This window comes from Papio anubis, chromosome 3, assembly GCF_008728515.1.
Source record: "Papio anubis isolate 15944 chromosome 3, Panubis1.0, whole genome shotgun sequence".
Classification (NCBI taxonomy): domain Eukaryota; kingdom Metazoa; phylum Chordata; class Mammalia; order Primates; family Cercopithecidae; genus Papio; species Papio anubis.
Window position 1 is genome coordinate 49,866,226 of NC_044978.1, and position 13,980 is coordinate 49,880,205.

Sequence of the window (13,980 nt, forward strand, 5' to 3'; positions counted from 1 at the left end):
GGATTTTAGAGTATTTAAAGAAAGGCATAGGTGTTGGGCTTGATATGATTGATAGGAGGTGGCAAATGAATGATCTGCTGGAAGGTGTTACTTTCCTAATGTTTTGAGGGAGGTACATAATGTGGATTGGGGGAAGAGAATTATAGAAAGTATTGAGTCCTACGTGTATGAGGTTGTATAGGGACTGACCCATATAGGACAGCTAGGAATTGCCCAAATGGGCAAACAGGGGAAGGATGTTCAAGACAACAGAGATAAGAGAATAGAGAACTACAAATAACTGGAATAATGTTATGTGTAGGGACTAAAAGAAGATGTGGCTAGACAAATGAACATGGGTTAAATTGGTGATTTCTAGACCTGAATATGTCCAAATGAACATTTCATGCTGAAAAATAGACCTAGACACCTAGCTAGTGACTAGTAAATCAGAATGCATAGATTTTATTTTGCAGATAATGAGGAACTATGAAAGAATTTTGAAAGTGTCCGTTTTTTTTTTTTTGTTTTTTTTTTTTGTGAGACAGAGTTTTGCTCTTGTTGCCCAGGCTGGAGTGCAATGACTCGATCTTAGCTCACCGCAACCTCCGCCTCCCGGGTTCAAGCGATTCTTCTACCTCAGCCTCCTGAGTAGCTGGAATTACAGGCATGTGCCACCACACCTGGGTTATTTTGTATTTTTAGTAGAGATGGTGTTTCTCCATGTTGGTCAGGCTGGTCTCGAACTCCCGACCTCAGGTGATCTGCCCGCGTCAGCCTCCCAAAGTGCTGGGATTACAGACGTTAGCCACTGTGCCCGGCAGGGGCTGCTGTTATTATACCATCTTGGATCACCTTGGTATTGCAGTAGATGGACTGAAAGAGAAGGGAAAATTGAAGGCGAAGAGGCAAATTCTTAGGCTAGTACAATTACCATGTAGAGAAATGATAATAAAGATCTAAATAAGGGCAGAGGAAATACGATTATAGAGGAGTCAGAAGTGAGAGAGTGTGATGTATTGATGGATCAAGGAGTCTTTTTATCCCCTTACTTTGGGGAGGTCACAGAGAAAATGAAGACTTTAGGACATATTGGGCTTCTCCCACAGTTTTCCTCATCTCACTTAATGGCTATTCCAGATGCCTAGACCAATATCTTTGGATTCATTCATTTTTTTTTGCTATTTTTATTATGGCATAATAGACATAAAATTTATAATCTTAGTCATTTTCAGGTGTGCAGTCCAGTGGTGTTAAGTATATTCATAATGTTATCAAATCATCACACCATCCATCTCCAGAAGGTTTTTCATTGTGTAAAACTGAAACTCTATACTCATTAAATAACTCCCTAATCTTCCCTGCCCCTAGCCCTGGCAACTACCATTATACTTTATGTCTCTGATATTGACCATTCTAAATACCTCTTATAAATGGACCCATAACAGTAATTATCTTTTTGTGACTGACTTATTTAATTTAACATAATATCATTAAGGTTTATCCATGTTATAGCATATTGTAGAATTTCCTTCCTTTTATTGACTGAATAATATTCCCCTGTGTAGATATACCACAATTTGTTTATCCATTCATCTGTCAATGAAGAGTTGGGTTGCTTTCATGTTTTAGCTATTGTAAATGATGCTACTATGAACAAATAGCTCCTAGAGACCCTTCTTTTAATTCTTTTGAGTATTTACCCAGTAGAATTGCTGGATCATATGGTAATTCTAGTTTTTTTTTTTTTTTTTTTTTTTTTTGAGATGGAGTTTCCTCTTGTTGCCCAGGCTGGAGTGCAATGGCACAATCTCGGCTCACTGGAACCTCTGCCTCCCGGTTCAAGCGATTCTCCTGCCTCAGCCTCCCAAGTAGCTGGGATTACAGGCATGTACCACCATGCCCAACTAATTTTGTATTTTTAGTAGAAACAGGGTTTTTCCATGTTGGTCAGGCTGGTCTCGAACTCCCAACCTCAGGTGATCCACCCGCCTCAGCCTCCTAAAGTGCTGGGATTACAGGTGTGAGCCACCGTGCCCAGCTGGTAATTCTATTTTTAACTTGTTGAGGAACTGGCATACTGTTTTCCCTACTGGGTGTACAATTTTACATTCCCACTAGCAATGCACAGAGGATTCAGTTTCTCCTTATACTTGTCAACACTTATTATTGTCTGTGTTTTTTTGATAGCAGCCATCCTAATGGGTATGAGGTGATATTGTAGTTTTGATTTGCCTTTCCTTAATGATACTTGGTGATGTTGAGCACCTTTTTTTCTGTGAGTTTTCTTTTTACTATGATGATAGTGTCTTTTGATGCACAAAATTTGTTAATTGGAATGAAATCCAATTTGTCTATTTTTTTTGTCGTTTTTGCCTGTGCCTTTAGTTTCACATCCAAGAAATTATTGCCAAATCTAGTGTTGTGAAGCTTTCCACTTGTGTTTTCTTTTAGGAGTTTTATTGTTTTAGGTCTTAAATATAGGTCCTTGATCTATTTTGAGTTAATTTTTGTATAATGGGGTTAGGTAAAGGCCCAACTTCATTTTTCTGTGTGTGTGTATATCCAGTTTTCTCAGCACCATTTGTTGAAAAGACTGTCCTTTGCACATTGAATACTTTTGGCATCCTTGTCAAAAATCATTTTTTGATTTTTTTTGAAGGTTTATTTCTGAGCACTCTATTCTATCACATTGGTCTTTATGCCTGTCTTTATGCCAGTGTCATACTGTTTTAATTACTGTAGCTTTGTAAGAAGGTTTGAATCAAGAATTGTGAGTCCTTCAGCTTTATTCCTTTTTTTTTTCTTTTTTTCTTTTTTCTTTTGACATGGAGTTTTGCTCTGTTGCCCAGGCTGGAGTGCAGTGGCATGATCTCGGCTCACTGCAACTGCCACCTCCTGGGTTCAATCAAATTCTCCTGCCTCAGCCTCCTGAGTAGCTGGGATTACAGGCACCCACCACCACAGCTAATTTTTTTTGTATTTTTAATAGAGACAGGATTTCACAATATTGGTCAGGCTGGTCTTGAACTCCTGACCTCAGGTGATCTGCAACCTCAGGTGATCTGCGGCCTCAGGTGATCTGCCCACCTTGGACTCCCAAAGTACTGGGATTACAGGCATGAGCCACCACGCCCAGCCTGTTCTGCTTTTCTCCCCCTCAGACTAATCTGGCTGTTTGGGATCCCTTGAGAGTCCATATGAATTATAGTATGGGTTTTGCATTTCTACAAAAAAAAGTTATTGGGATTTTGATAGGGATTGTATTGAATTGTGGATTATGTAGGGAAATATTGATATTTTAATAATCTTAAGTGTTTTACCCATGAATATGGGATGTATCTCTACTTGCTTGTATCTTCCTTAATTTTTTAAAGCAGTATTTTATAGTTTTCATTGTACAAGTCTTTCACATTTTTGGTTAATTCCTAAGTATATTATTCTTTTTGTTGCTATTGTAAGTGGAATTGTCTTGTAATTTCCTTTCAAATTGTTCCTTGCTCATGTATAGAAATGCAACTGATTTTTTGTGTGTTGACTTTCTAGCTTGCTACTTTGTTGAATTTATTTACTGGTTTTAATAGTTTTTTTGTGGAATCTTTAGGGTTTTCTGCCTATAAAATCCTATCACTTGCAAACATAATTTTATTTCTTTATTTCGTTTGGGTGACTTTTATTTCTTTCTCTTTTTTCTTTTATTTCTTTTATTTATTTATGTTTTTGAGATGGAGTCTCACTGCTGTCTGGTTGGAGTGCAGGAGCACATTTCTGCTCACTGGCCCCACTTCGCCAGGGTTCAGGATTCTCCTGGCTCAGCTCTTTGAGTAGCTGGGATTACAGGTGCTTACCACTTCTCTAGCTAATTTTTGTGGTTTTAGAGAGGGTTTCTCACCATGCTGGTCAGGTCGGTCTGTTCCTGACCTCGGTAAGGATCCACCTGCCTCAGTCTCCCAAAGTGCTGGGATTACAGGTGTGAACCATTGCACCTGGCCTATATCTTTTTCTTATCTAATTCCTTTGGCTAGAGCTCCTAGTACTATGTTGAATGAAAGTGGTGACAGTGAGGCCAGGTGAGGTGGTGAAAGTGAGGCTAGGGCTAATGGCTCACGCCTGTAATCCCAGCACTTCAGAGCCAAGGCAGGCAGACCATCTGAGGTCAGGAGTTCGAGACCAGGCTGAGTTAAAATATGGCAGGATCCCTCTGCCTCTACTAACATACAAAATCTCTGTCATGGTGGCTCTCATCACGCCTCTGTAATCCTGTGCACTTTCGAGGCTAAGGCAGGCAGATCTCATCTGAGGGTCAGGAGTTGGAGACTAGGCTGAGTTAAAATATGTGGTGAAACCCCCGCCTCTACTGGCAACATACAAAAGGTCCTAGGCCAGGCTGCGGCTCACTCTCTGCAATCCCAGCACTTTGGGAGGCCGAGGGCAAATCACGAGGTCAGGAGATCGAGACCATCCCGGTCTAACATGGTGAAACCCCTCGCCTCTTACCAAGGAATAGAAAAATATTAGCCTGACGTGGACGTGGGTGCATGGCGCCTGTAGTCCCAGCTACCCGGGAGGCCGAGACGGAGAAACGATCATGGAACTCCGGGAGGGTGGGAGCTTGCAGTGAGCTGGTAGATCGCTTCTACTGCACTACAGCCTGGGAGATAGAGCGTAGACTCCGCCTCCAGTTAAAACAAACAAACAAACAAATAATGTGGTAGTGGCATCTGTAATCCTGTAGCTACTTCTCGAGGCTGAGGCAGAAGAATCACTTGAACTCGGGAGGTGGAGAGGTTGCAGGAACTGATCAGCGCCTCTACCGCACTCCAGCCTGGGCCAGAAGAGCTAAACTCCATCCTGAAACAGAAAGAAAGTGGAAAAGTGGTCATCCTTTAAGCTATTCCCTGATCTTTGTATTTGAAAAAGCCTAGTTTTTCAAGATTGAATGTGGTTTTTGCTGTGGGTTTTTCACATATGGCTTTTATTTTGTTGAGGTAGATTCCTTCTGTTCTTAGTTTGTTGAGTGTTTTTACCATGAAAGGGGTTGAATTTTGTCTAGTGCTTTTTCTACATCGATTGAGATGATCACGTGGTTTTTTTCTCTCATTCTGTTGATATGGTGTATTACATTGATACTTTTTTTTTTTTTTTTTGAAATGGAGTCTCACTCTGTCACCCAGGCTGGAATGCAGTGGTGTGATCTCGGCTCATTGCAACGTCTGCCTCCCGGGTTCAAACGATTCTCCTGCCTCAGCGTCCTGAGTAGCTGGGACTACAGGCATGTGTCACCATGCCTGGCTAATTTTTGTATTTTTAGTAGAGAATGGGGTTTCACCATGTTGGCCAGGCTGATCTTGAACTCTTGAACTCAGGTAATCCACCCACCTCTGCCTCCTAAAGTGCTGGGATTACAGGTGTGAGCCACCACGCCCAGCCATTGATCCATTTTTATATGTCAAACCATCCTTACATTTCAGGAATAAATCCTGCTTGGTCATTGGTTATAATCTTTTGGTTGTTTAAGAATGTATTGTTTTGTGAATTTTTCAGTTTTACTTATGTTATTGATTTCTAACTTCATCCCGTTATGATCAGAGAAGATAGTTAATATGATATCTGTCTTTTAAAATTTATTGAGACTTAATCTGTGACCTAACATATGGTCTGTCATAGAAGATGTCCCTCATACCCTGAGAAGAATGTGTATTCTGTTGTTGTTGGAGTATATGAGTTGTTCTGTATATGTCTGTTAGGTCTGGTTGGTGTTATTTAAGACCTCTCTTTTCTTAGCTATTTTCTCTCTGGTGGTGTGTTCATTATTGAAAGGAGGAGTATTGAAGTCTCCAACTATTGTTGTAGAACTGTCTATTTCTCTTTTCAGTTCTTAGTTTTTGTTTCATAGTTTGATTGTCATTAGGCATATAAATGTTTATAGTCATTATATTTTGTTGCTTTATTGTACCTTTTGTTAATATATAATGTCTTTTGTTTCTTTAAACTTTTGTCATTTTAAGTCTATTTTGTTTAATATTGGTATAACTACTCCTGCTGTCTTTTGCTTATTATTTGTGTGGAATGTCTTTTTCCATTCTTTCATTTCCAATCTGTTTGTTTCTTCTCCTTTTTTTTTTTTTTTAACTTTTAAGTTCAGGATACAAGTGCAAGTTTGTTATATAGGTAAACTTGTGTCATGGGGGTTTGCTTTACAGATTATTTCATCACCCAGGTACTAAGCCTAGTGCCCATTAGTTGTTTTTCCTGGTTCTCTGTCTCCTCCTACCTTCCAACCACAAAACGTCCCCAATGTTTGTTATTCCCCTCTATGTGTCTGTGTGTTCTCATCATTTAGCTCCCACTTATAAGTGAGAACATGTGGTATTTGGTTTTCTCTAACTATGTTAGTTTTCTAAGTATAATGGCCTTCAGATCCATCCATGTTCCTGCAAAGGCCATGATCTCATTCTTTTTTACGGCTGGATAGTATTCCGTGGTGTATATGTACCACGTTTTCTTTGTCTAGCCTATCACTGATGGACATTTAGGTTGATTCCATGTCTTTGCCATTGTGAATAGTGGTGCAGTGAACATACATATGCATGTGTCTTTATAATAGAATGATTTCTATTCCTTTGGGTATATACCCAGTAATGGGATTGCTTGGTTGAATGGTCTTTCTGTCATTAGGTCTTTGAGGAATCACACTGTCTTCCACAATGGCTGAAGTAATTTACACTCCTACCAACAGTGTATAAGCATTCCTTTTTTCTCCACAACCTCACCATTATCTGTTATTTTGTGACTTTTTAACAGTAGCCATTCTGACTGGTATTAGATCATATCTTATTGTGGTTTTGATTTGCATTTCTTTAATGATCCGTGATGTTGAACTTTTTTTCATATGATTGCTGGCCGCATGTATGTCTTCTTTTCAGAAGTGTCTGTTCATGTCCTTTGCCCACTTTTTTTTTTTTCTTTGAGACAGTCTCGCTCTGTTGCCCAGGCTGGAGTGCAGTGGCATGATCTGGACCGCAACCTCCACCTCCTGGTTTAAAGTGATTCCCATGCCTCAGGTACCCAAGTAGCTGGAACTACAGGCGTGTGCCACCACAGCTGGCTAATTTTTATATTATATTTTTAGTAGGGATGAGATTTCTCCATATTGACCAGGCTAATCTTGAATTCCTGGTTTTAAGTAATCCACCTGCCTTGGCCTCCCAATCCTGGCACTTTGGGAGTGCCTAGCCTGCCCACTTTTTTATCAGGTTGTTTTTTTCTTATATATTTGTTTAAGTTCCTTGTAGATGCTGGATATTAGATCTTTGTTGGATGCATAGTTTGCAGAATTTTTCTCCATTCTGTAGGTTGTCTGTTTGTTGATAGTTTGTTTTGCCATGCAGAAGCTCTTTAGTTTAATTAGATCCTATTTGTCAATTTTTGCTTTTGTTGCAGTTGCTTTTGGTGTCTTTGTCATGAAATCCTTGCCCTTACGTATGTCCTGAATGGTACTGCCTGGGTTGTCTTTCAGGTTTTTTTAGTTTTGGGTTTTACATTTAAGTCTTTTTTCTCACTTTGAAAGGATGGTTTTGTTGGATATAGGATCCTTTGTGGGCAGGTTTTTTCTTTTTCTTTTTTCTTTCTTTCTTTTTTATTCCTTTTTTTTTTTTTTTTTTTTTTTTTGAGATGGAGTCTCATTCTGTCACCCAGGCTGGAGTGCAGTGGCACTATCTTGGCTCTCTGCAACCTCTGCCTCCTGGGTTCAAGAGATTCTCCTGCCTCAGCCGCCCGAGTAGTTGGGACTACAGGCACGCGCCACCAAGCCCAGCTAATTTTTTGTATTTGTGGTAGAGATGGGGTTTCATCATGTTGGCCAGACTGGTCTTGAACTCCTGACCTCAGGTGATCTTGCCCACCTTGGCCTCCCAAAGTGTTGGGATTACAGGCGTGAGCCACTGCACTCGGCCATATTTTTTATTCATTTTTTGAAGACAGGGTTTCGCTGTGTTGCACCGGCTGGGCTTGAATTCCTGGGCTTAAGTAATCCTCTCAATTCAGCCTTCTGAGTAATTGGGACAGCAGGTGCCCACTGCCTCTATTGGCTGCAGTTCTTTTCTTTTAGCAATTTGAATATATTGGCCTACTGCCTTATGGCCTCTGAAGTTTCTGATGAGATATCTGCTGATAATCTTATTGTGTAACCCTTGCATGTGATAAATCTTTTCTCTCTTGCTACTTTCAAGCATCTCTCTTTGTGTTCAGTTTTTGAAAATTTGATTATATGATGTGTTGGAGTGGGTCTCTTCGAATTTATCTTACTTGGAGTTCGTTGAGCTTCTTGGATGTTTTTATTAGGGTCTTTCATCAAATTTGGGAGGTTTTCAGCTAATATTTCTTCAGATATTTTCTCTGCCTCTTTTTTTTTTCTCCCTCTGAGACCCTCAAAATTCGTATGTTGGTCAGCTTGATGGCATCGCACAGATCCTCCAGGTCTTTTCAGTTTTTTTAAGTCTTTCTTTGTTTCTGTTCCTTACACTCAGTAACTTTTAGTATCTGTCTTCAAGTTTACTGATTCTCTTCTGCTTGCTCAAATCTGCCTTTGAATTTCTCTAGTGAATTTTTCGTTTCAATTATACTTTTCAGCTCCAGAATTTCCTTTTGGTTTCTTTTCAGATTTTCTGTTTCTTTATTGGTGTTTTAATTTTGTTCATATATTGTTTTCTTGACTTTCCCCACATCTTCCTTTAGTTCTTGGAGCATATTTAAGATAGTTGTTTTAAAGTCTTTGTGTAGCAGATTAGCCATCAGATGTTTTTCAGGAACAGTTGATTTATTTATTTTTTCCTTTGAATGGCCCATCCTTTCCTGGTTTTTTGTTTGCCTTATGAGTTTTTGGAGAAAACTGGACATTTGAATCTCATGTGTTATTCTGGAAATAGAGTCTTCTTCTTCCCCAGGATTTGCTGTTTTTTTGTTATTGTTTGTGTTTTTTTATTGTCTTTAGTTCTTTAAAAAAATTTCAATCACTTTTGGGGTACGAGTGATTATTGGTTACATGAGTGAATGGTATAGTGGTGAAATCTGAGATTTTAGTGCACCTGTCACCCAAGTAGTGTACATTGTGCCCCATGTGTACTCATTTTATCTCTCACTCTCACTCCTACCCTCCCCCTTCTGAGTCTCCATAGTCCATTATATCACTCTGTATGCCTTTGTGTACTCATAGCTTAGCTCCCACTTACAAGTGAGAGTGTACGGTATTTGGTTTTTCTTTCCTGAGTTACTTCACTTAGAATCATGGCCTCCAACTCCATCCAAGTTGCTGCAAAATACATGATTTTGTTTTTTTTTTATGGCTGAATAGTATTCCATGGTGCATATATACCACATGTTCTTTACTCATTGATTGACAGGCACACGGTTAGTTATAAATCTTTGCAACTGTGAATTGTGCTATAATAAACATACATGTACAGATGTCTTTTTGATATGATGACTTTTTTTCCTTTGGGTAGATACCCAGTAGTAGAATTGCTGGATCAAATGGTAGATCTACTTTTAGTTCTTTAAGAAATCTCTGGCTGGGCGCGGTGGCTCACACCTGTAGTCCCAGCACTTTGGGAGGCCGAGGCAGGTGAATCATGAGGTCAGGAGTTCAAGACCAGCCTGACCAAGATGGTGAAACCCCGTCTCTACTAAAAATACAAAAAAAATTAGCCGGGTGCAGTGGCAGATGCCTGTAATCACAGCTACTTGGGAGGCTGAGGCAAGAGAATCAGTTGAACCCGGAGGAAGGATGTTGCAGTGAGCCAAGATCGCGCCATTGCACTCCAGCCTCAGCAACAGAGTGAGACTCTGTCTCAACAAAAAACAATCTCCATACTGTTTTTCATAGAGGTTGTACTAATTTGCATTTCCACTAGCAGTGTATCAGTGTTCCCTTTTCACCAAGTCCATGCCAATATCTATTGGCTTTTGACTTTTTAATAATGGCCATTCTTGCCAGGAGTAAGATGGTGTGTCATTTTGGGTTTAATTTGCATTTCCCTGAATGACTAGTGATGTTGAGCACTTTTTCATTTGTATGTTGGCCAGTTGTATATCTTCTTTTGAGAAATATTTGTTCATGTCATTTTCCCACTTTTTCATGGGATTATTTTTTTTTTCTTGCTGATTTGTTTGAGTTCCCTGTGGATTCTGGACATTGGTCCTTTGTTGGATGCACAGTTTGCAAATATTTTCTCCCATTCTGTGGGTTGTCTGTTTACTCTGATGATTATGCTGATTATTATTTTTTTGCTGTACAGAAGCCTTTTAAGTTTAATTAGGTCCCATTTATTTATTTTTGTTTTAGTTGTATTTGCTTTTGGGGTCTTAGTCATGAATTCTTTGCCTAGGCCAGTGTCCAGAAGAGTTTTTCTAGGTTATCTTCTAGGATTTTTATGGTTTTAGGTCTTAGATTTAAATCTTTGATCCATCTTGAGTTGATGTTTGTATGAGGTGAGAGATAGGGATCCAGTTTCATTTTTCTACTTGTGGCTAGCCAGTTTTCTCAGCAGCATTTATTAAATAGGGTGTCCTTTCTCCAATTTATGTTTTTCTTGCTTTGTTGAAGATAGTTGGTTGTGGATATTTGGTTTTATTTCCGGATTCTTTAATCTGTTCCATTGGTCCATGTGCCTGCTTTTATACCAGTACCATGCTGTTTTGTTAATTATAGCCTGGTATAATTTGAAGTCCGATAATGTGATGCCTTCAGATTTGTTCTTTTTGCTTAGGATTGCTTTGGCTATTCAGCCTCTTTTTTGGTTTCATATGAGTTTTATGAGTTTCTTTCTCTAAATCTGTGAAAAATAATGTTGCTGTTGTGATTGGATTTGTATTGAATCTGTAGATTGCTTTAGACAGTATGGTCATTTTCATGATAGGAGCATGGGATGTGTTTCCATTTGTTTGTGTTATCTATGATTTCTTTCATCAGTGTTTGTAGTTCTTCTTGTAGAGATCTTTCACCTCCTTGGTTAAGTACATTCCTAGGTATTTTATATAGTTTTTGCAGCTGTTATAAAATGGATTGAGTTCGTAATTTGATTCTCAGCTTGGTCATTGTTGTTGTCTAGCAGTGCTACTGATTTGTGGTCACTGACTCTGTAACCTAAGATTTTACTAAATTCACTTATCAAATCTAGTAGTCTTTGGAGGAATCTTCAGCGTTTTTTAGGTATATGATCATATCATCAGCAAACAGCGATAGTTTGACTTCCTCTTTTCCAATTTGGATGCCCTTTATTTCTTTCTCATGCCTGGTTGCTCTGGCCAGGACTTAAAGTACTATGTTGAAAAGAAGTGATTAAAGTGAGCATCATTGTCTTATTCTAGTTCTCGGGGGGGAATGCTTGCAACTTTTTCCCATTCAGTATGATGTTGGCTATGGCTTTGTCATATATGACTTTTATTATTTTGAGATAATTCCCTTCTGTGCCTTGTTCGTTGGGTGTTTTTATCATAAAGGGATGCTTGATTTTATTGAATATTTTTTCTGCATCTACTGAAACAATCGTGTGGTTTTTGTTTTTAATTGTTTATGTGATATATCACATTGATTGACTTGCATATGTTAAACCATCCCTGCATTCTGGGGATTAAACCCACTTGATGATGGTGTGTTATCTCTTTGATGTGCCATTTGATTTGGTTACCTAGTATTTTGTTTAGGATTTTTACATCTGTGTTCATCAGGTATATTGGTCTGTAGTTTTCTTTTCTTTTTGTTATATCCTTTCCTGGTTTTGGTATCAGGGTGATACTGAGTTCATAGAATGAAGAACAGGTTGCTTCCTTGATATGGTGCTGTCCCCCTTCCCCTAGGAGTAGAAGTCCCTGAGAGCCAGACTACTGTGAGTACTGCTGCTCCTCTGGGTCTAGCTGCCCAGTGGGGCTGCCACATTCCAGGCTGATTCTGGGGAATGTCTGCAAGGGATCCAGTGATGTTATCTGTCCTCAGGTCTCCCAGCAATGTGTGCCAGCACCAGCTCTCATAGGGGTAACGGGAATGACATACATTGTGAGATTCCTTGGTTATAAATAGCCATAGTATGTTGGCTTTCTTAAATGCTGGTTGTAGTATTAATAAACTGGTCATGTGGACAGACTCCGGACATCCTGGTTAGCCAGGGTACTGCAGACAGTGCTGATAGCTGAGGTCATTCATAAGTTTTCTCCTTCCTGGGTGCAATGTTATTTTACCTGTAGATGCTGTAATAAACTGTGTCTATTGGCCTTCAGCCAGGAGGTGGTGCTTGCAAAAGAGTGCCAGCTGTGGTTGAAGTGGTGGGATTTGTGCTTGTGCTATGTTACCCATGGGAGGTATTTTGGTTTATCAGATGATGGGTGAGGCCATAGGGCTCCCAAAAGTTTCTGTCTTTTGCGTTAACTTTCCAGGGCAGGTGGAGGGGCAAAGCCAGGTGGGGGCTTGGTCAGGCAGGCCTGCTCTTTGGCTCTGCATGTGTGGTGTAAGCACAGACCCATGTTGGGCTTTTGGAGCCATACCCTGGCCACTGGGGTAATGTTCCAGGAAAGAGCTTAGCTACCTCTACTTCACAGAAGAGTTTATGCAGGAAGTGGGGAGTAGCAGGTGGGAGTAAGTATCATTCAGCTCCTACACACTTGGCAAGGCAGGTCTCTCACTCACAGTGTTCACTAGCAGCAGCTAACTAAATTCCAAGCTGTTTCCATACAGGAACCTCAGCTTTCAGGCCATGCCCCTTTTCATCCACTGGCAATGCCAGAGCACCCAGCTCCTGTGCCTGTGGTTACAGCACACTTCCCATTCGTCCACCCAGTTCAGGCCAAGGCAGTTCATCGCCACTGGAGATTATATTTTGAATTTCAAATTGGGAGCTTCTTTCAACCTGCAACCACTGCCTGAGTTAGTTGGCAGAACTTTGAACTCCTCTGTGACAGAATCAGGAATAGCTTCCCTTGGTTTGCGTTGGAGACTGGGAATACGCAAAAGGCTCTTCCTGCTCCTGGTCCTACTTGTATATTCTCCACCGCTCCCTATATCAGTTTGAGCACTGGGTGGGGTTAAGGCCTTCTCCTGTGGGCTGGATTTCCAGTTTTCATAGTGGGGGTGTATACTCTGGAGGTAATTTCTCTCCCTCTCATAGTCTGGGGACTTATAGTTTTTTACCTGGCTCATGGTGTAGACTGCAGCCCGCCCCTTCTTTCAAAGGATCTGTGGTTTCTTTCCATTTTTCCATTAAGTTCCTGTATTGCTTCTTTGAAAAAAGTTCACAGTTCGAGTCTCTACCCAGTATTTTTTCTTTCCAAGTGGGAGAGGCATGCCAACACTACCTCCCATCTGCCATCTTCGGGAGGGCGGGATTTTTTTTTTTTAATTAAAATTTAAATTTTTGTAGGCTGACTCTGTGGCAAGGATCAGCCTAAGGTGTATTTAAGGTCTTCTCAGGTCTTTTCTGAGCCTGGGCTTGTGTGGTCACTTTACACATTTTTCCATATATATAGTTTTTGAATGTCCTAGTCTTTATTTTATTTTATTTTTTATTTTGAGACAGAGTCTTGCTCTGTTGCCCGGGCTGGAGTGCAGTGGCTCAATCTTGGCTCACTGCAACCTCCGCCTCCTGGGCTCAAGCTCCTGCCTCAGCCTCCCGAGTAACTGGGATTACAGGTGCCCACCACCACGCCCGGCTAATTTTTGTATTTTTAGTAGAGACGGGGTTTCACTATGTTGGCCAGGCTGGCCTTGAACTCCTGACCTCAAGTGATCTGTCCACCTTGGCCTCCCAAGGTGCAGGGATTACAGATGTGAGCCACCGCGCCCAGCCAAATGTCCTAGTCTTTAATGTGTGGCTCTCAAAAGGGAAAAAAAGAGTAAAATGGGGTTTGCTGGCCTTTTAAGTCCCCTAGAAGTGACTTCAGCCAGAGGGGGAGAGGCTTAACAATAACATCTACTCATTTCTTTGTGTGCTCCTCTGTGATCAGAAGCAATAA

At 40.4% G+C, this 13,980-nt stretch overlaps 1 protein-coding gene across 7 annotated transcripts in view; it reads left to right on the forward strand.

Annotated features, from left to right (window-relative positions):
• Positions 1-13,980, forward strand: part of ELF2 (E74 like ETS transcription factor 2) — a 125,525-nt gene that overhangs the window by 30,294 nt on the left and 81,251 nt on the right. The window lies entirely within an intron of this gene.